Source organism: Aptenodytes patagonicus, chromosome 4 (assembly GCF_965638725.1).
Source record: "Aptenodytes patagonicus chromosome 4, bAptPat1.pri.cur, whole genome shotgun sequence".
Lineage (NCBI taxonomy): Eukaryota > Metazoa > Chordata > Aves > Sphenisciformes > Spheniscidae > Aptenodytes > Aptenodytes patagonicus.
In genome coordinates this window covers 3,500,583-3,523,406 of record NC_134952.1, presented here as the reverse complement: position 1 = coordinate 3,523,406, position 22,824 = coordinate 3,500,583, and positions in this window count along the sequence as shown.

The window sequence follows — 22,824 nt, the reverse complement described above, 5'->3', positions numbered from 1 at the left end:
CTCAACGTCCTTCTTGGAGTGAGGGGCCCAAAACTGAACACAGTATTCGAGGTGCGGCCTCACCAGGGCCAAGTACAGGGGCACGATCACTTCCCTCCTCCTGCTGGCCACACTATTTCTGATCCTCATAGAGACGCTGATGAAGTATGAGCTGGATGAGCAGAGAGTGAGGTGGACTGAATACTGGCTGAACCTCTGGGTCTGGATATGCTGCCGTCCAGAGGGACCTTGACAGGCTGGAGAAATGGGCTGACAGGAACCTCATGAAGTTCAACAAGGGGAAGTGCAAAGTCCTGCACCTGGGGAGGAACAACCCCAGGCACCAGTATGTGCTGGGGGCCACCCAGCTGGAAAGCAGCTTTGCAGAAAAGGACTTGGGGATCCTAGTGGACACCAAGTTGACCATGAGTCAGCAAGGTACCCTTGCTGCAAAGAAAGCCAATATTATCCTGGGCTGCATTAGGAAGAGTGTTTTCAGCAGGTCAAGGGAGGTGATCCTTCCCCTCTACTCAGCACTGGTGAAGCCACACCTGGAGTACTGTGTCCAGTTCTGGGCTCCCCAGTGTTATAGACATATAAAGTCATTAGGATGATGAAGGGACTGGAGCATCTTTCCTATGAGGAAAGGCAGAGAGAGATGTGACTCTTTAGAAGGAGGGGATCTCATCAATGTATATAAATACTTGGAGGGAGGGAGCAAAGAGGACGGAGCCATGCTCTTTTCAGTGGTGCCCAGTGACAGGACCAGAGGCAATGGACACAAACTGAAACACAGGAGGATTCCTCTGAATATCAGGAAACGCTTTTTGACTGCGAGGGTAACTGAGCACTGGCACAGGTTGCCCAGGGATGTTGTGGGGTCTCCATCCTTGGAGATATTCAAAAGTCATCGGGGCACAGTCCTGGACAACTGGCTCAGGGTGGCCCTGCTTGAGCAGGGGAGTCAGACACCATGACCTCCAGAGGTCCCTTCCAACCTCAGCGATTCTGTGATTCTGTGATGCAGTAACTGTGATTCTGAGTCTAAATAACTTCCAGCTTTATGAAATTGAAGATCTTCAAAATAAGATCAGAGATGTAAAAACATCTGGCTTTACAGATGCCCCCCTAGCTGTTAAAAGAACATGTTCTCCTAAGTCTACCAGGTGGTCTGAAAATTCCCTTTTAAATCTTTCAAATGTTTTATCATCTGATTTAAAATATCCTCAACCAAAAGGCTTCTATTTATACATTGCCCCAGGGAAGGAAAATTGCAGATTTCCTGGGTCCTACTGTTGGATTTCACCCTGTCCATCAGAGTCAGGGGTAAGAGATAGAAACAGGTCAGCGTGTGGTGGAGCAGAGAGCAGCAGGCAAGAAAGGATGATAGAGGAGTCTGAGAAATTGCTGGTAATTGTGGTCCAGCCCTTGAAAAATTTCTGTCAAGAGACAGCACCAGACACATGCTATTTTTCAGTAGTCTGTGAGCTTCCCACGGTAATGAGAAAAGCTTGCTTTATTATTTTTTTTTCCTTTGCTCTGTATGCGTGTGTTTGTGGCCACATTGCAGAGCTAGGAAGGAGCTATTCATTTCATTACAAAATGATATTCGAAATCTTCTTTCCCTTTTAACTAACTCATCCATCTTCACAGCACCTTTGCTACTAGGTAATTTCTACAGATCACGCTGAACATTCAGTCTGTGTTGTTTTTAATGATCTTTCTTGTCAATATTTATAATGTGCCTTGAAAGCTGAGGCAGACCATGGGTTAGATATTTAGTATTAATTAATGTGTCTCTCCCCAGAACATGCACATGCTGAGGAAACTAGTAGCCATGTTTAATTTTACCAGAGAGGTTGGAGGCACTTGTAAACTGCTAATATATTTAAAAGTTGTCTCTTTCTACCTTTCCTTGGAGATTGAGTTCATTTCTTCATGCTCTCCTCTCCCTTTTAATTGCTGCAATCTCACTTCTCCAACCTGAATTTCACCTCCCTCTTGCCCAGACTCCCATTGCCTCTGACTCTAGCTATCTTAACACTCTTTCTAGCGTGCTTATTAGAACTTTTTATAATTGCTATCAGTGATTATACGGTAGCACCCGATGGGGCAGATAGATAGTTTTTGAAAGGTAAGAGAAGGCTCTAGAGAAAAGGATCCCAAATACAGAGAGGACACAGGTGACTGTCATGTCAAAAAATGCATGTTTTTTTTCTACACTAGTATATAAATGAGGGCCAAATGTGCTCACTGTGCTAAATGTCGTTCAGGAAAGACCAAGAAATGTTCTGCCATTGACAAATTGTGAGTTAACACTAAAGTAATAGACAGAACATATAGATATTAACAGAACAATAGATAAGGCAAAAGAACCCCAGTGAGACAGTTCTGGTCAATGTGATAAGGAAACTGTTTTAGTTCTATAGAGCCAAAGATGATCAGAAAATCAGCCTTCCCTTCCCTTTTCTATAACATAACTAAAACTTTACCTTCAGGACTTCAGTAGCCTACAGCCTAATGAGCTGGGGTCTTCTCTTTGTCCATGCAAGTTCGCCCTGGTCACCGAGGGCCCCTGTTTACCTTTTACCTCTGAACCCAACAGGATCTGCAGTGATTAGGTATAGCACAAGAGGTTTTAGTCTACACTCAGAGCATGTAGGCTCAAGCCGAAGCATGGTGGCCTTCATGCAATGATATCCCAGGTGATAAATGACCAATGCAGTAGTGATTATGCAGATATCTTCCCTGCCTCCTGTGTTTATTTTCTGTTTTCCTTTTCCAAAGCAGAATGTCACACAGCTTGTGCTGAGTGTGTCTCAGTGCAAATCAAATAATTCAAATAGAAGAAAGGTGAAGTAAATTTTTCCCCTCTCCAGCAGGTTAAGTCTGTTGGAACCGTTGTTGGTTGGATTTGTTATACCCTTGAATTGTCTCAAGCTCCGTTCCTGTGATTTTCCCATGAGAGCAGGTGGGAGAATGCAAAAATGGCATGTTGGAATTATTAGTTTGTATGCTAAATGTCATGTAAAAGCCATCAGTCTGAATTAAATTCCTAATTTAGATTGGCTCTTTTCTGCCTTTATCCTTTTCCAGTAGATCACTATCCCCACGTAGTCTTAACCATTCCCTAAAGCTCTTCCTTAGGCCAGGAATACCCCTTCCTATATTCCTTCTTCTCTCCAGCTGCCTTATGCTTTCTTTAATGCCTTCCTTATCATCTCAAGAGAAAGTTAGTGCATTTTTAAGGTCTAGTTTCCCATTTCTGTATCAGTGTGGGATAAACCTAATCATAGTTGCTGTTGAGAATAACATGATGCCACCGATGTAATTAATAAGAAAAGAATAATAATATGTTTTCAAAGTCTACCCACCTCTGTCCTAGAAAGTCCTTCAGATGGGCACAAACTGAATTCACTGGGTTTAAGAAATATTAACAAGTCTCAATAAAACAAACTAGATTTCACAGCGTTATGCATTTCCTGAGCTCACTGTTAACTTACCTCCAGCATATTGGTGACGTGCCAGCAGATTGATTTGCAAAATTTCTGCCTGTCTTTATAACATGCTATAAAGTACTTTACAGGACCAAAGACACATATATCCCTGTCTTAGAGAGCTTTCAAATTACAGCTTAATTAAAATGCTGTGGGACACAAAGGGAAGACAAGGGCACAAGATAAAAATCAGGGGGTTATATTCTTGCACAATGGATTCCCATTACTCTAAACAGAATCATACCGGGGAACGTATGTCTCTCAGCAAGATGTCTTTCATGACACTGTAAATACAGCTAGTAAATGCTAGGGGTTTCATTCTGTTGGATAGGTCAGAAAAGGAGAAGGGAGTATTTGAGGTGTAAAAAAGGTCCCTGGCAAAGGGTGACAAAGACCCTCTTTGGGCAGATTCCTGGCAAAAAGGCAGCAAACCTGGGTGGTGGAAGCCAGACTGAGGGAATGAAAAGACAAGGGAAGAAATCTCTGTTCGTGCCAGTGGAAGGACTGAAGTCACCTCCACAGAGCTGCAAGTTCTGCATCACCCTCAGAGTCTCGCTGTCGCGGGAAGCAGCTCTTTATGTTGGTTTAACTCCTGCTCTGTTTATCTTTCTTTAGGTTTGGGTACTGGTGCAGAACCTATTACACAAAAAGTACACAGAGGAGAGAGGAGGATGATAAGCCGTGTGATAAAAGCATGTTTATGTCATTACTTTTTGAAAATGTTAGTTTGCTTTTATCAAGGGAGCGATAGCCAAACTGAAGGCCTCTTGGACTCAATAGCAAAACACCCGTTTATTTCAGCCTGGCCCTAAACACTTAAGAGAGATAAGAAACACTTCTGAGGACATGGAAAAGCAGTATCTGGCTACTTTTTAGAGACGTGACTGTGTTTAGGTGAATCTAAACTGCCAATAAATATTAAAGCTGTTAGGTTCACCTATTCAGAACTGCAATGCAGGAAGATGAATAGTCCTGCCTTAGTTCAGGAAGCCTGAATGCCAGGAAGAGGTAGAACAAATGACACCCAGAAACAAGCATGAAAAATTATTGACTAAGGTGAAGGGACTGATTTAAAAAGAAGAAAAGGTAACCTAGAGTGATATAATGCAGGTTGCTTTAGAGTTTCTTCTTCACTGGAGACGTGTGATGCTGGGGTCCTGCCTTGCAGGTCACATCTGTAATGTGAGTCAGAATTTAGTTCCAGATTAAGACCCCATATTTAATCACCGATATGTGGGGATAGTGTTTGGGGTCCTCATCATTGCATAAATGCATACACTGTATACAAAATATGCATATAAATTGTATCCTTGAGTGGGAAGTATGAGGTACTGACATTGTTTGGATTGATCACCTTGGATTTTCTACCATGAAATCTTAGAGAAATGAAGCAGTACAGTTCTTTCAGGTTATCCCATACAAGGTCATCCTGAAGAGCATAACGTGCTGGTTTAATTCACAGCCTCATAATAATAGCTGGAATATTCTTAGCCAAACTGAATCATGTAGTTAAACCACCACAAAAGCAGTTCAAGCCAGCATGTTTTATTTTGCAACTGAGATGGACTGAGAACACAACCGGTGGTTGTCAGGGCTCTGCCAGTGAGCGATAGTTCAGTGCTTTCAGTCATGTGTCCACATTCATATTATTTGGGAACTAACAGAGGGAAAAACAATGCAAATAAAGCCAGAGGGTTTTTTGCTGAATTTTACTGAACTAAAAATGGAAGTGTGAAATGAGGTTGAACAGGCAATAAGATGTATACGCAGGAAATTTTTGGGCTCAATGTAAGGATAATTGCAAACTGCGAAAGTTTAACATTAGCCTATTTGTATTGGTTGGGCTTTAATATTAGAGCTTTAGACTGGGAAAAATGAAAGGCTTACTTCCTCCTTGTGGTACATGTTACATTGCAAGAAAAGAGAGAAAATACCTAGAGCAACACATAATTAGTTAATACCAGAAAATAGTCCTTCTTTGTTAAAATCATCAGCTTGTGTTGAGATCCATATGTGGCTGCCTCCTGGGCATTGTTCTTTTAGCACTATTAATTGTAGCTGATGGTATTAATTGCCTTTTGTGTTTATATGTCAAATGTGGTAAGAGCTATATTACAAATTCAGTCTCTTCCTGATCTTCATTTTCAGAAATAAGGTTGGAGAAGACTGAGGAGAAGAGGCTCAAAGACATACCAGCTCTGTGTGAGGAAAAATCTCAAAAATCTTCCCAAGGAGAGTTGTAGTATTCATGTTCAAACTTTGTAATTATAACGGGGTTTAGTTTAATATTTTATGGAGGGATTTTTTTAATTGGATCAGAATTCTGCCTTAAGTCTTCATTAAAAAGACATCTCCCCCCCATGCCTAAGTCTCCCCAAGGAGCTGTAGATGCTGCTGATTTTGTCTTAGGGGTAATAAAGCATCAGATGTGCTCATGGACAGCACTCATTTCGCATGTATCAAAATAGCAGCATCTGTTGCTGTGTGAATGATGTTAAGTCTGTCCTGTACAGCAGATAGGAGGGGAGCACAAGTTCCCACATTCAGCCCCAGATGTGGCTGCATTTCATGACATATGCTCCAGCACTTACAATCTAGTGCTGTAAGCCTAGCCCATAGCATAAAGTCTGTTACAGGGCTGTGGTCTGTGTCTCTGAAATATATGTTGTTATAGCTCAGGAGTCTATAAATGCAAAAGCCAGAAAGTCCTAGTGCAATTATTTTCTGTTATCTTTTTTACAACCTGGGCAAGAAAAACCATCATGATTTATCATCGATCCTGTAAACACAGAGCCTGCCAATGATCTGTCTGAGAGGTCCTAATTGCAGCCACTCTATCCTGGCCTGCATAGGTGTCGCGAAAATGAGTGATTTAGATTACTTAAAGAATCACCATCAAAGGTATTAGCAAAAGTGGTTTTAGTATGGTGAAAGTGAGACTTAACAAAGTTTGATGGCAAGGTTCACTCTATTAATTACTGCATGGAAGAAACATACAAAGGAAAATTGAGTTACACTCCAGTTAGAATGATTCACAGAGAGACTGGAGACACAAAGGGTAAGGAAGACCCTCCCGTTGAGTCACGAGGTTCAGAGTGGACTCCCTTGCTTTCTAAATTCTTTCTCAGAGAGGAGTCTAAGTGTGGCTAGGTCCAAACCTAGTCTCAGACTTGGTCAACGGTTTATGTCTAAGGGGTTGTACATGCAATGTTTCATTAGCATCAATTCAGCATGCAATCAAAGTTACCAAGACAAAATCAAAGTTACCATACTACAAGGTTATGCATGATATCGGTCACTTACCAAAGATCTGCCGTTGGTAAAAGGTCTTTCTGCCTCGAGCAGCAACCTTGAGAGGCGTCCCCGCTCAAGGGGAGATCACCACCATGCAGCCAGGCTGCTGCCTAGCAGGGAGAGCTCAAAGGAGGCTCACCTAGGCTGTCATATTTATGGGATAAAGTGGTTGGCTCATAGTCAAATTACATGCAATGGAAAAGGTATGCTTGAGACTCCTTGTACCCACAACATTCTTTGTTCCTTGATAAATGAGTCTTGGAAAAGCCACCCGCTATTCATGCATTAATCGCATGATCGGTGTTCCAAGCTCATATCCATCGATGCTCACTGGGTCACTCTGCTCCTTTGTGGGTTTTCAGAGAACAGGTTGAAACTAGGGGAGTTCATGGCCTGGCTACAGCTCAGGCCTTTACCCCTTCCAGAGCCTGCACCAAACCACCGCCAGTCTGGTCAGGGGTCAAACACACCCACCACAATAGGACACAGGAGGAGCATTGCATAAACACGTGAAGAAAATGGCATAGGTCATTACTGAAGTTCCTCACTGCCTAGCAACTTGTGCTGTCATTCATAGATACACAGATTATGTCCCGAATGGGTTTCATATGGGACTAAACAGGATACCCTACAAAAACCCCGGTGCACTTGACCACACAAGGGGGAGAAGCAGACTCGACTTTTCTCATCCATCTTTTACTTGCGCTTGCCAATGTGGGAATTTGTCTGTGCAGATAGATAGACAGACAACAGCAGAGTAGCAAGCAGAGTCTTGACTACCTTCACTTGCCTTTGCACAGGGCTTTTTGCTCCCTAGGTGAAAAGAAAAATCAACCAAGCTTTAACAATTTTAGATCAAACTGTAGATTTCCTTTAAGTCATGCTACTATATTAGGATGTTTGTTGCCAAATTTGGAGCAGCAATCAGTGATTTCCAAGACATAATTGGAATAGCTCAACTGGCAAAAATATGAAATTTGGGCACCCACCTTCCAAAAATTAGGTTTCTTTCTGATGCCAGCTTAGAAATGAAGAACAGAGGAATCCTTAGTAAGTGCTGAAAAATTTGGGCAAGCATAGCTGTATCTTTATAGCCAGGGGCTTTATTGTCTTAGAAGTTTAGAGCTTATTATAGTGTAATGCAACATTTAAAATTGTGTTCTCTTGAATTCATGTTTTTCCTTGTTTTTAAGATTGTTGGTAACATCCTTGTAGGACTCGAAGACCCCAGGGACACAATGGTTTCTCTGTGACAATTTCAGTCTAAGACTTCAGCTGAAACTGCCACAATGGACAGGGGAAACATACACAGAAAGTCCAAGCAGTTTGTTCTTAGATCACACAGAAACAGAGAAACTAGGAAACTGAGCTGTGATAATACAGATACTTATCCAACAGGCAGCACAATCTGGAAATTAAAAACCTGCTCTCTATTTGTTGAAGTACTGATCCAGCAAGTGTTTTCTGTGGAAGGTCTGACATGAAAAATAATTTTAATAAGTACTAAAGAGATGTGTTTCAAGATTTTCTAAGTGAAACTATAAGCCATGATAAATCTGGTATAGAGAAAGAAAGAGAGAGAAAGAGGCAAAGACAGAGAAAAACACAGAAGGAAGGAAGGAAGGAAGGAAGGAAGGAAGGAAGGAAGGAAGGAAGGAAGGAAGGAAGGAAGGAAGGAAGGAAGGAAGGAAGGAAGGAAGGAAGGAAGGAAGGAAGGAAGGAAGGAAGGAAGGAAAAGAAAGAGAGAGAGAAAAAAAGAAACAAAGAAACAAAGAGTGAGCAAGAGCAAGCAAGCCTGAAGCAATGGGAGATAGAAAGATAAACTCAGAGGTAAACTGTTAAACTCATTTAGCAGCCAAAGAATCCAAAGACACCAACTCTCTGTTATCAATGTGAGCTGTGCTTCAGGCAAAATTTCCTTGGTGCATTATTGACCTTTAAAATTACATCCTACTCCCAAATATTGCTCCATGCTGCTATCTTTTATTATACTTGGCTTTCTTGCAGCAACTGTTTATCAGTCTGCTCTTCTGTGTTTACCATAAGTCTTTCAGAAGCAATTACATAGAGGATGGACATAACCCAAAATGACAGGTATAGCACAGAGCAGAAAAGAGACTAACAAAGCTCAGGATGAGGGAAAAAAGTGGGGAAGGGACAAAAGCTGAAAGAAGGAGAAAGTAAAATAAATAATATCGAAGACTCCCTTCACTTCTCATTTGTTTACAAGCCAGTTAGGATTTGACAGTACTGCAGCATAAGATCTAGGAAAGATAAAAAAATGAGCACCCTTGACCCGACCAGATGTCAGGCGTGCAATCTATGAGTAAACTAATGCTGAGAGATGCTGATTCCACAATACCAGAAAAGATCCTTTGCTGGACTAAGACCCCAGAGTTAGCTTAAGCCACAATTTCACTAGGGGAGGCTGCCTAAATGCTGCCTTATTAAGTGCGAAATGGATGGGTCCATAGGTGGTACAAGGAATCATTCTACTGCAGCCACCAGATTTCAGACACCACTGATGTATTGGGTATGGCTCAGTCTTCCATGCCTGCTGAGTTTTGGCTTGAATATTATGGTAGAAACAAACAGAATATAATTTCCTCCTAGATGTGACTTTCTTCAAAGATTTTCTTTCTGGGAGCATTCCCAGGACACAGCTATCCAGATAAAAGCTTCATTGCTCCTGTTCTTGTTAATATTAGTCCACAGATTTCTCCTGATCTTCAATCAGAGAGATAAAAATAATTCTGTCTCTCTATATGAACGGTTCAAGCAATAGACCCATAAATGACACCAAGGGGGAGAGAGCACTACGCTGCTTTACACAGTCCTTTGCACTGCCTCATGAGGTAGAAAAATACTGTAAAAAAATAAAGAAAAACAAAGAAAAATTTAAAGGCTGCAAAAAAAATGTAACCCTGTCCTTGAATCTTCCTTAGCTTGATATGGCAACTTGTTGATTTGTCAAGTCTGATTTTGCTGTCGCTTTGCACAGGCTCATGTCAGTCAGTGGAGAGATGCTGGGCACACAGCAGAGGGCTCTTCCTTTATTCCTTGTTGTTAATTTTAAATAAATTTTAGAATTATGAGAAATATCAGATTGACAGCCGAGCAAGCACTGAGCAAAGTCAACCAGACAAAAGGACAGTTTATCCATACGATGTGGCCACCATGTCTCTGACTGGAAAAATCAATCTTCAGTCCCTGTGAGTTTCTTTTAAGAAACTTGGTTATATCCTTGGTGACCACTGGTGAGCTCCATACAGCTCGACAGATGACAAAACCCAAGCAAAAAGTTGTAATGGTACCTAAGGGGCATCTAAGCCCCACATATCTCCTGCACATTTTCTACATTGTATTATACGCAAGTCATAGAATCATAGAATCATAGAATCATTGAGGTTGGAAAAGACCTCTAAGATCATCGAGTCCAACTGTCGACCCAACACCACCATGCCCACTAAACCATGTCCCTAAGTGCCTCATCTACTTGTCTTTTAAATACCTCCAGGGATGGGGACTCAACCACTTCCCTGGGCAGCCTGTGCCAATGTTTAACCACTCTTTCAGTAAAGACATTTTTCCTCACGTCCAATCTAAACCTCCCCTGGCACAACTTGAGGCCGTTTCCTCTCGTCCTATCGCTTGTTACTTGGGAGAAGAGACCGACCCCCACCTCGCTACAACCTCCTTTCAGGCAGTTGTAGAGAGCGATGAGGTCTCCCCTCAGCCTCCTTTTCTCCAGGCTAAACAACCCCAGTTCCCTCAGCCGCTCCTCATCAGACTTGTTCTCCAGACCCCTCACCAGCCTCGTTGCCCTTCTCTGGACACGCTCCAGCACCTCAACGTCCTTCTTGGAGTGAGGGGCCCAAACCTGAACACAGTATTCGAGGTGCAGCCTCACCAGTGCCGAGTACAGGGGCACCATCACTTCCCTACTCCTGCTGGCCACACTATTTCTGATACAGGCCAGGATGCCAGTGGCCGTCATCATTTAGTGTGCTGGCGTTTCTCTCTCATGCACAGGAAAACTAGGCACAAGTTACTGAAGAGCTAGATGCTGCATGGTTGAATGCAAGAGCCCTTCACAGAGTCGTCCCTAGATCCATGGGGACCTATTTACATGAGCTATCTTCTCCGTCCGTAAAGCAGGATGAAATAGCCCATCACTGTCTCACAAAAGTGTTATTCAGATAAACACATTATAAAGATTACAAGGTGCTTGGAGACCAAGAAGGTATAAGCATTATTAGCAGATTATGATGTAGGAGTTGCACTGAGACCCCTGAGCTCATTTTCATGTAGACCTAATAGTTATTTGTCACCAGCTAATGATTTTTTACCTTCACCTGCACAGACTAAATTCTAAGTTGTGGTGTAGAGTTCATTTGCCAGCATATCACAGTCAGATCCATCCAACTCCTGGGTTACTCCAGCCTTGGGATTCTGTTTTCCCAATGCATGTGTTCAAACAGGGCAGATTCAGATGACACAAATAATCAGACGAGTTGCATTTTCTAGTTTCAGGGTGACAGACTTCGAACTGTGATGTTTTCTGTGTGATTTTTCCAGCTAATAGAGAGTTGTACTTTTTAAGGTGACAAGGCACTTCTTCCTCTACACTGCCCAGCGCTGCTTATGAATAATCTAGCTTTGGGAGAGGGAATATTTATTTTTGTAAACTTGTAATCAGATTTGCTCATGAATCAGCAGGGAGGTCACTGAATATAATAGAAATATTTACATAGACTTTAATAGGCTTTGTGTTGGATCCATAGCATTGTGAGATAACATAGTGTATTATTACTTCTTCATCTAACAATCCCACACAGAGATGGCCTTACACATATTACATTGCTTTACTAGGATAAAATTAGCTACTTGATTGATTTAGCCTCCATGCTAAATTATTCTGTCAATTATTTTGCAAATTTTTCTTCTCCTTATGATGACTAACATCATAAACAACATTTCCATTTATTTTCAAATGTCTGTGTGGAATGTCTGAAGTATACAAATCCTCTTTATCACAACAGGCCACAATGGAAAATATGTATGTGTTGATGTTTGTGTCTTTGTGTGTTCTATTAGGAATTTAACTCATTTTGCTCTGATATCATCGTGTACATATATGTGTTTTAGGACTCAGAGAACTGCATTTTTCCATGGTTTCATTAATCATGTCAGACCTTCAGTTAAATTTAATTGCAAGTGCCAGTCTGAAGAAATTAATTTTGTGGCTATTCTCATTAGGCAGAACGGTTAGTGGTTTAATACTGCCCTGTAGAGGAAACCCACAGAGCAAAACATGAGAGTGGTAATAGCTATTGCTTTCTCATTTTGAAGCAGGAATTACTCATCAGCTGATTTTTCTGCTTTAAGCATATTTTCTCTTAGTTATACATGCAAGGGAATTATAAATTTAGGGAAAGTGTATCTGAATAATCCTTCACCCTGTGAAGCATTAGACACAGCATTTTACTCTGATGCTGACAGTGAGTATCGTAGCATGTTGGCAATATACTTTAGACCTGTGGACAGCCTTTTGGCTTACCCTCTGGCCTAAATGGTTCTTGAGCAGCCAGGTGTACGGCAGCTGCTTTGGTTGCAGTCAGAAGGGAGCCTCACTGTGTCAGGGATCTTCCCCAGAAAAACTCTCCTCACACATGGCCCAACTCTCATACATGCTAAGCTCATATTTACTGTTTTGGCTGTGTCAAGGGGCTTTAAATTTAGTGTAGATGAAAATAATGCCCTTCAGGCCAGACCCCAACCCCCATAAGAGTAAAAGTCAGGGCAAATGTTTCTTTTAACTGCAATTTAGATACATGTTTAGAAGTGTGCTGGAATTGTTGCTTGTGTTTTCAGGACGTATGAAAACTTTTCTATGGAAAAGTGCGTGTTGGGTCAAAAAGTCTTAATATTTTCCCATGAGTCTTTTTTCATGCTACATTGATTTTGCCCTTATAATGGCAATGAAAATTATTATTCCTTTTTCATCAGTCAACCTCTACTTGCACCTTGGACAATGACGTAGCTACCAAATTTACTTGTGGTGTTATTGTATCTTGAAGTATCAGTTAGTGAAGGCTGGGAAGTGGAGGGTAAACAATGGACATCAACTGACATGTTGCTCTCTTTAATTCTTTGCACTAGCCTCCATGCCAAAATATCCTCTTATTTCTTATCTCAGACCTGGCTTCCCTCCCCGTCCTTTCCCTCTACAGTTCACCCCAATGGTTTCATCCTGCCTTCAAGCAGACGGGTTTGCTCACAGTCTTCCTCCAAGGACTGGTCTCTTCTCTTTTGCTAAAATTTAGCAGAAAATTGTCTTGAGTAATCCTGTGTCTGTCATGTTTAGAATCACAGAATCATAGAATGGTCTGGGTTGGAAGGGACCTTAAAGATCATCTAGTTCCAACCCCCCTGCCATGGGCAGGGACACCTTCCACTAGACCAGGTTGCTCAAAGCCCCGTCCAACCTGGCCTTGAACACTTCCAGGGATGGGGCATCCACAGCTTCTCTGGGCAACCTGTTCCAGTGCCTCACCACCCTCACAGTAAAGAATTTCTTCCTAATATCTAATCTAAATCTACCCACTTTCAGGTTAAACCTATTACCCCTTATCCTATAGCTATTGGATATGAATGCTGGATAGAGCCATTGAAGTCTTCACTGAATCCTTGTGATATCATAATCTTCCTTCCAGATCTTAAATTGTTTTGTGAGAGTAGAGTTTTCTGTGGACCACAATGCCGTACAGCATCAAAAAATTATTTGAACCCCTTAGGAAATTCCACCCTGATCATTTTGGGCTATTCACACAATGAAGGCAAGGTTGAATGAGAAGAATTATAACCATGTCCTTTCTTACTCTGCTGTGTTTCTCCACTTATAGCCTGGTGGTTTGTTTGAGCATTCTCATAGGAGATGAAAGTTTGAATCCCTTCAAGCAGAGAATGAAATTGAACCTGAAGAAGTGCTTTAACAATTCAGTTTGGGATTCAGTGGGTTGATTTGCAGGGTTCTTTTTTTGCTCCAGTGCTTTGATCTCACATTCACACTGCAAGCCTGTTAAACCACTCTCCGGTTTCCTTCTCGAGAAGAACAACTCCCAGGTCTGGACTCAGCATGCATTCGTGGGTGTTTTGTGTAAATGACTGAGGCGCTCAGGCAATGTCAGAAGAAGAATGCTGACAAGTAATTTGGTGATTCATGTGGGTATTAGATGTGAAATAGGTACTGGCAACCATGCTTTTCCACTCCAACAAAAGGAATAAACTTACAAACACAAGCAGAGAATAAAATAGTTGGAAAATTTTCAGATAAAAAAATCCTAAATGTCTGTGGATTTGGGGTGTACCAGTTTGTGACAGCAGATGAATGGGAGTTTGATTCTAGCCCCCTAAATCATACAGTCCTCAGTTTAATTTGCATCCTTGTTTTGTCCTATACATGTCTGTGTTACAGATTCTAAAATTCTGTGAAAGACCTGCAGATGCACCAAAAGTGGTAACTGAATCACAAAACTTGTTATTTCTCCATCCTTACCTTAACAAAGAACCACTTTCCACCAGAAGGAATTTACAGGAAAAGTTTCAAACTTTGACTGTGACCTTTAATAAAAAAAAAAAGTACAGATAGAATTTCTCTTTGAAATGGGGACATAACAAATGGAGCAAGGGGCAAAACGGCCACAAATATTACAACTGGGTTGCAGCCGAAGATGAAAATGAAAGGAAATGTCTTACAGAAAGTACAAGAAGTCTGAAGACAGCAGTGTCCAATACAAACAGCTTTTTCAAGTGCACGCAATTCTCATTAACATGCTCTGGGACTTTGTTCCTCCCCTGTGGTAGGTTTGCAGAAGGGGGTTGACAATTTGCTATTGCTTCTAGCAAACAGACTTAATTCCCCATCTAAACCCCATTTAAGTCAATGAAAAAAACCCTCTTGTTGAGTTTGGTGGACCTTGGCTCAGTCTCTTTGGCATTTAGCTGAGGTAGCTGAAATTTGTCCCCTTGAGATATCCAGAGGTTTTGTTGAACTGAGCTTTCTCTCATAGTGTGAGGTATAACAGGCCATAGTTGAACATGTTAGTGAAAATGAAAGCCAGAAATCTTGCTTCCTTGTTAGCACTGCTATATAAGATTAGAAATCTGTTAAACACTCTAGAAGACTTTGAGGCAAAAGTCGCAAATTAGTGGAGAATATGTATATGTGAAAGCCAAGAAACAATTGGAAACACTTTATCTTTCTTTGTGATCAAAGGAAAAAAAAATAGAAAAAAAGGCCAAAAAATGGCAAAGATTTCCTTCTATGCTGCTGTAAGCATCTGTTGTAGCAAAATAACACGGATACAGAGCAAGATGCGCTGCAGGAGATCAGCACCTGGCCTGGCAGAGCAGCATCCAAGGCTCCGAAACGGCCATGTGGTTTGCTGTATGTAATGCATGCCAGAGCAAGGTGTTTCAGAAAGGGATTCTTAAAAAGCAGCATCCTGAGCCAAAAGCCATCAGATTCAGGGTGTTCTGCAGGGAGGGAAAGGCAGAAGGCAACAGTTTACCTTAATCTCCCCCCATCCCTTGGGGTACTTTATTTGTAGGGAAATCCTTCTTATTTAGGACTGATAAATGTTAACCCTTCTCCTGAAAGTAGGAACTGAGGTCCTTGCTTTGCAGAGCTTGGCAGTGTTATTCCAGTATTTCACTGCACAGCAGGTTGTTTCCCCTACATATTTACAAAATAGTTCTGTTATCAGAGCACCTGGGAGAAACAGAGCAGATCGGAGTGCTAGTCTCTTCCCATCAGCTGGATTCAAAGCCACACATCCCATGTTCAAGGCATATCTGCAAGGTAAAAGAACATCTCCCCATCAATTTTGCTGAAAGTTTCCATTGTACAGATATGAACTGAGTGTATATTGTCCAGAAAAGGTGCAAGAGGGAGATAACTGTTTTGCGAAGCCATTAGGGTGCCCCCTAAAAGCAGATTAGGGTTTGAGTTCAGGTTAGGGACAAAGACCCCAACCTCCTCTTCAATGTATTATAGGTAAATTTGTAATTGTATAACCTGAAAAAAACAACTGCAAGAGCAAGGATATCCACTTTTCACATCATAGTGCTAACTTCTGGGTCAGGTGGTTTTGCTTTTCTCCTTCCCTCTGGTCCCACACTCCTCTGAAGTCAAAAGCCAAAGCTTCAAATCTCTCTTCCTCTTTCCTTCTTTTCACACAGCCTGCCTGATTTGGGTTTGAGATCATGCAAGGTAGGACAGGACACTAAACCTCATCCTCTCAGGCCCTTGGCAAGTGCTCCAGACCAGGTACAGGAAGGGAAGGGTGCATGGCGTCCCCCTCTATCACCAGCTATGGTAGAGAGGAAAGCCTTTCCATCCCTGTGTGCTGCATGGAGCCTCATCCAGCCAGCTGTTCTCTGTGTATCCTTCCCATTCCAACGCCCTCAGGCAACTGGGCAGAGGCGTGCATATTTCACAGGGTTGGCAGGGTTTAGGGCTGAGTGAGGCTCCAGACCTGAGCCGTCATGGGGCTGAAAGCTGGATAAACGATTAGCCTGCCAGCCTGGTGAGAGGGCTGTGATGCTCTGTGTTTGCATGCAGCATTTCCCCCCTACTACTGCAGTAGTAAAAAGAGTGCTTAGGAGTACCCACATTTCCACAGGAGAAGGATTTAAAAAAAAACAGAATAAATTGACGGCATTGATCCAGAAATATATTGTGTCTTGCAGTGGACCTGCAGCTTGACCTCTGCCTGCATCCCCCACGCACAATTTTTGCTGCATTCAGACCTCTGTGTCAGACATTTCTTACTGAAGATTTCTGTAGGTTATCTTTCCTAAGAGAGCTAAACAGCTATATCTTCAACTGCTTCCAAAGTCTCCTTTCCAGATGATTATGTTAAAGATTGTTTTCCTGCGTGAAGCTAAAGGAAGGCTGTTAACTACTGCCTACAGAGCTTGCTCTACCTTGCAGCAATCTTGCGCTGGAGATTTTTCACTCAAAGAATTCCCTTTTTCAATTTTTTTTTTTTATACTTCTTCAGTGCAATCTGAGGATAAAATGATTCTTTATGAACAATGAAATAGAAGAAAGCAGTGTTAAGTTTGAAAGCCCAATTACAAGAAGGGCCGGAAGGAGGATCTGGGGAACTACAGGCCTGTCAGCCTGACTTCGGTGCCGGGGAACATTATGGAGCAGATCATCTTGAGTGCCATCACGTGTCACGTATAGGACAACCAGGGGATCAGGCCCAGACAGCATGGGTTTATGAAAGGCAGGTCCTGCTTGACCAACCTGATCTCCTTCTGTGACAAGGTGACCTGCTTGGTGGATGAGGGAAAGGCTGTGGATGTTGTCTTCCTAGACATTAGTAAAGCCTTTGACAGCATTTCCCACAGCATTCTCCTGGAGAAACTGGATGCTCGTGGCTTGGACAGGTGTACTCTTCGCTGGGTAAAAAACTGGCTGGACGGCCGGGCCCAGAGAGTTGTGGTGAATGGAGTTACATCCAGTTGGCGGCCGGTCACGAGCGGTGTTCCCCAGGGCTCAGTTTTGGGGCCGGTCTTGTTCAATCTCTTTATCGATGATCTGGACGAGGGGATCGAGTGCACCCTCAGTCAGTTTGCAGACGACACCAAGTTGGGCGGGAGTGTTGATCTGCTCGAGGGTAGGAAGGCTCTGCAGAGGGACCTGGACAGGCTGGATCGATGGGCCCAGGCCAACTGTATGAGGTTCAACAAGGCCAAGTGCCGGGTCCTGCACTTCGGCCACAACAACCCCATGCAGCGCTACAGGCTTGGGGAAGAGTGGCTGGAAAGCTGCCTGTCGGAAAAGGACCTGGGAGTGCTGGTCGACAGCCGGCTGACCATGAGCCGGCAGTGTGCCCAGGCGGCCAAGAAGGCCAAGGGCATCCTGGCCTGTATCAGAAATAGTGTGGCCAGCAGGAGTAGGGAAGTGATCGTGCCCCTGTACTTGGCCCTGGTGAGGCCGCACCTCGAACACTGTGTTCAGTTTTGGGCCCCTCACCACAAGAAGGACATTGAGGTGCTGGAGCGTGTCCAGAGAAGGGCAACGAGGCTGGTGAGGGGTCTGGAGAACAAGTCTGATGAGGAGCGGCTGAGGGAACTGGGGTTGTTTAGCCTGGAGAAAAGGAGGCTGAGGGGAGACCTCATCGCTCTCTACAACTACCTGAAAGGAGGTTGTAGCGAGGTGGGGTCGGTCTCTTCTCCCAAGTAACAAGCGACAGGACGAGAAGAAATGGCCTCCAGTTGTGCCAGGGGAGGTTTAGATTGGATGTAAGGAAAAATTTCTTCACCAAAAGGGTTGTCAAGCATTGGAGCAGGCTGCCCAGGGAAGTGGTAGAGTCACCATCCCTGGAGGTATTTAAAAGACATGTAGATGTGGTGCTTAGGGACACGGTTTAGTGGTGGACTTGTCAGTGTTAGGTTAACGGTTGGACTCGATGATCTTAGAGGTCTTTTCCAACCTGAACGATTCTATCATTCTGTGATTCATTCTATCACCTCTATTTAAGCCACATAGCATCATCTTCACTTATGTAACATGCCATGCACCAAACAGAGGGGCAGGAAGCATAACAGAGCTGGTGTGATGTTTTGCACAAACCTGGCAAACCCTCACTATCAGCTGCAGAAGGTGTTATTTTCACACATCCAGCCAACTCTCAATTTCTCCCCTCTATCCTTTTTGCACAGAAAGAGGAATTATAAAGGTGTCTATCCCAGAGCAGAAGCTAGTTGGGCTAAGCCTTGCTAAATAAAAGCACCATCACCACATTATGGCTAATTTGCCTGTGAAACTCTAATCAGGTTGTTGAGACAGAGACTGTCTCTCAAAATGCTTTCACTCTTTTAGGATCTAACATACTGGGTCCGTGTTACCAGTTTTCCCACAGGCACCATCACTGTAAACAACCAATTGAGCTAATTCGGTGTTCTGACGTTTTCCTGAATGTCTGTAGGTCTAGACCATGGAAACTAGATAACATATATCCTGCAAGAACCAGCTGGTTCCCTTCCTGGATCGCTTATGGGTGAGTATCCTGACAAATCAGAGACTTAACATAGCTGGTTTTGACAGTTTCATGATCTTTTGGGAGATGTAGCAACAGAGAAATATGGGAACAAAAGAAGAAAGATTCTAGTTATAAAGCTCACAGGTGATGAGACAAAGGATATTGGGGAGCGATATCATTTCCAAAGGCTTAGAAGGCGGGAAAGAGAGTAACAGGCTGCAGGACCAAGTTATTATGTTTTGTTACTTTATACAAGCCGGCAGGAATGTGAAATTGTAGGCGTTAGAGACACAGATAAGGAGCCACTGGAACAAAGTGCAAGTCTGAAAAAAAAGGTACATCTTCTCTAGCAAGGCATAAGGTCACAGGTATCCAAAGTGAGCACGCTTACCAAAGTGTGGAGTCCATCTCCCTCCAAGATTTGTCCCTGCAATACATTCAACACAATCCATACTGTGGCACATGGTCAGAATATACTAGCAGCCTTTTAAGCTGTTTGTGAGCTAAACACTTATTTATGTCCCCAGCTGTGCCAGGGTGATTTCTTTGTATTATTTTTTTTATTGCAGAGGTAGAGATACATAACACCTGATGTATCCAGTCTAATTTTAAATATGTTGAGCAATGGGATTTCTATCAGTTTCCTTACGAGGCTATTATGCAGTCTAACAGATCTCACTGTGTTGGAACATCTTTCTTGGTACCTACTTCTCTAAGTTCATCCCATCACCCGTGAAAATCTGCGCAGACTTTTTCATCATGAGAATGACTATTCCCAGGATAAATTTTCATCTTCTACTCCTGACCAAGACTAAAGAGTTTTATCTGTGCAACAGGGAATTTTGCAGCTATTGAGTCAATACTTTTTAGACTATCTGGTGCTATTTATAGGTCTCCCCCCTATTCTCTGGCACTTTTCCTTAAAGGTTTCTTAAATCCTCCTTAGCCTGGTAGAGATTTACAACAAGTTCATGTATCTCCTAACCTTATTTTCTTTATAAATTCAGACATCAAAACCCCACTGACATAAGGGGAAGTGGGTTGGGGAAATAGTTACAGAAATCTTATTTGGTGGGTGTTGTAAGTTCTGTTTTATTCTGATTTGGCAATCTACCCTGCAAGGGTATCCTTAACAGAATTTTGCTGTGTGTAAATTGGTGACAAATGGTAGTCAATTAGGAATGCCTGAAAAGTCTCTCTTTATTGACTAACAGCCTGCAGAATTGCACGTTCTTCCTTCCTTAGCAGCAAGACTCTTCAGCATGATTAATTACTTTCAAATCTCCATAGGTTCATAACAGCAATATACAAGATACCTACTATAAATCTCCAAATGAAGTATATATTAGAGAAAATAAGAAAAGGAACATTTCAGCTGTCCTACTGAAGCCACAATCACATGCAAGGCTCTCTGGCTCAACTGCCTTCCCTGAGGACTAAGTTAACTCTACTTTTTAAAAAAAAACTTTTTTTTTTTTCCTTTTTGTCCCCTTTTTTTCTCCCTGGAGTATTGCATAGCAGATCTGTTGAAAAAAGGTTATTACCTTGCACCATTCTTCTGCATCTCCATGCTCTGTCTGGAGCACAGGCTTGAAATAGTATCTCAAATTTAGATGTCTGCTATTTGCAAAGCATGAAGACAAGCTGAAAAGGATTTGGAAAGGAGCTACAAGAGACAAATCTGATAAAAATCATAACTAAAAAAAATCAGATACATTTTCAAAACTCATGTAGACAATCTGAGTTAAGAAAGTAGCAAGCTTATACCTTGAATATTGCTGACAACTAAGTGTTCTGTAGTGTGGAAATAGTGACAAAGTCAAACTTTGTATCTAGAGGTGAATTTTGAGAAATAACATATATGTTTCTATTTAATAATTAACACGTGGAACACTCAAGTTTTGATTAAGAGAGTTCCCTTTAAATTGGAGCCTTTCAGTCACAGGTAGATAGTTTTGTAGAGTATAGGGAATAGCTCAGCATAACTAGCAAGTTACTGCTGTCTTTTCTATGTCTCTCAAAAAACATGATGGATGATCCTCTTTCCACCTTATAACTAGTTAACATCTCTTCAGTGTCCTTCAGTCACCTATAGGTCCTTGAAGCCTTGTGTCTGGGCACAACTTTTCTTGTGATGCTCAACAGTAACCTAGGAGCTATACCTTACTCGATACAACCCATGCTGGAGCTGGGGAACACGTGGGACCCAAGCCTTGTTCTTCTACTGCCGATGATGGACAACATAGAGACAGTATGGAATCAATGCCAAAGGAAATGGTAAGTTTGCACACAACAGTAGCAGCTTCCAAGGAAAAGTCTCTGTCAATAGGAGAATGAGTATATATTTTGAAGAAAAAGGATCAAAGGGCTGACTATCATGAAGCAAGGAACATGATTACATATGAATTTGGAACTGTTAATTCAGTATTTCTTGCTGCTTGTTGTGGTTTAACCCCAGCCGGCAACTGAGCACCACCCAGCCGCTCGCTCACTCCCCCCTGGTGGGATGGGGGAGAGAATCGGAAGAGTAAAAGTGAGAAAACTCGTGGGTTGAGATAAAGACAGTTTAATAGGAAAACAAAAGCTGCTCATGCAAGCAAAGCAAAACAAGGAATTACTGCCCTGCCGCCCATCGGCAGGCAGGTGTTCAGCCATCTCCAGGAAAACAGGGCTCCATCACATGTAATGGTTACTGGGGAAGACAAACGCCATCACTCCAAACATCCCCCCCTTTTCTTCTTCTTCCCCCAGCTTTATATGCTGAGCATGATGTCATCTGGTGTGGAATATCCCTTGGGTCAGTTGGGGTCAGCTGTCCCGGCTGTGTCCCCTCCCAACTTCTTGTGCCCCCCCAGCCTGCTCGCTGGTGGGGTGGGGTGAGGAGCAGAAAAGGCCTTGACTCTGTGTCAGCACTGCTCAGCAGTAACGAAAACATCCCTGTGTTATCAACACTGTTTCCAGCACAAATCCAGACCATAGCCCCGTACTGGTTACTATGACAAAAATTAACTCTATCTCAGTGAAAACCAGCCCACTGCTTATCACTAAATGGCTTTTGAATGAGAGAGGAAGTGTCCATCATCATGTCTACAAAGACAAAAAAGAAGTGACACAAAAGTGTCCAAAAAAGGATGTATTCAGGTCAAGGACCATTTTGCAATTAAAGGTAGAGAATTTGAGGGAAATAGCAAGGTTGTGGCTGCAGTGATGCTGCAACAATTTAATCATTGGCATGGCATTGTGCAGTAGCGTGTTTTGAGGCCGATTGCTTCATTCAGCGGGGAGACACCTGAATAACTGTCGTTCATCCCTTTACTTTTAGTCCTAAATGGTTATGAAGCAAGGTACACTGTTAATCCTGATGAGGGAGACCTGCTTTACAGGCTACCAGGAAAGGCACAGCTTCAGAAAACCCTCTTGCCGAAAAAGAGGAAGCAGAAAAACAAAAGATTGATGATTTAAGTACTGAAATAAATAGCAGTGAAGATCACCAATTCTTTTCCCAATAGAATAAAACAGCTAGATGTTTGTAGAAGGTAAAGCATTTCCTTTTCATTGCCATGCCGTCAAGAAGCTCTGCATGAAGAGAAGATCTTCGAATCCAGAATTCACAAAGCAGACCAGTAGTTTCAATAAGAGAAACCAGCCAGTGCTTGTTCTTATTCCCTGCTGAACAACCTATCCAGTTGTTGAAAATTAAAAAATCATCGGGCTTGTAATTGCGCAATCCTTGTGCCAGGTTCAAGCTCCAATTCATAGATGAAGAAATAACAATGGCACTCAAGGCTCATTGCAAAGGGCCACTACAACACTGGAAAAAGTGATTTGACAGGATTTGTGGCTATCAGATTTGCACTCGCATAGCCAGCAGGTTGGGGTACTTCACTCTGATCTGGAACGGGTGCGTAGGGTGGAAGTTTGCATTTCTGGCTTTTCTTCATGTCCACTGCTTAGCTAGAACTAGGGCAATTCTGAGGAAAGGAGGTGAAGATTAG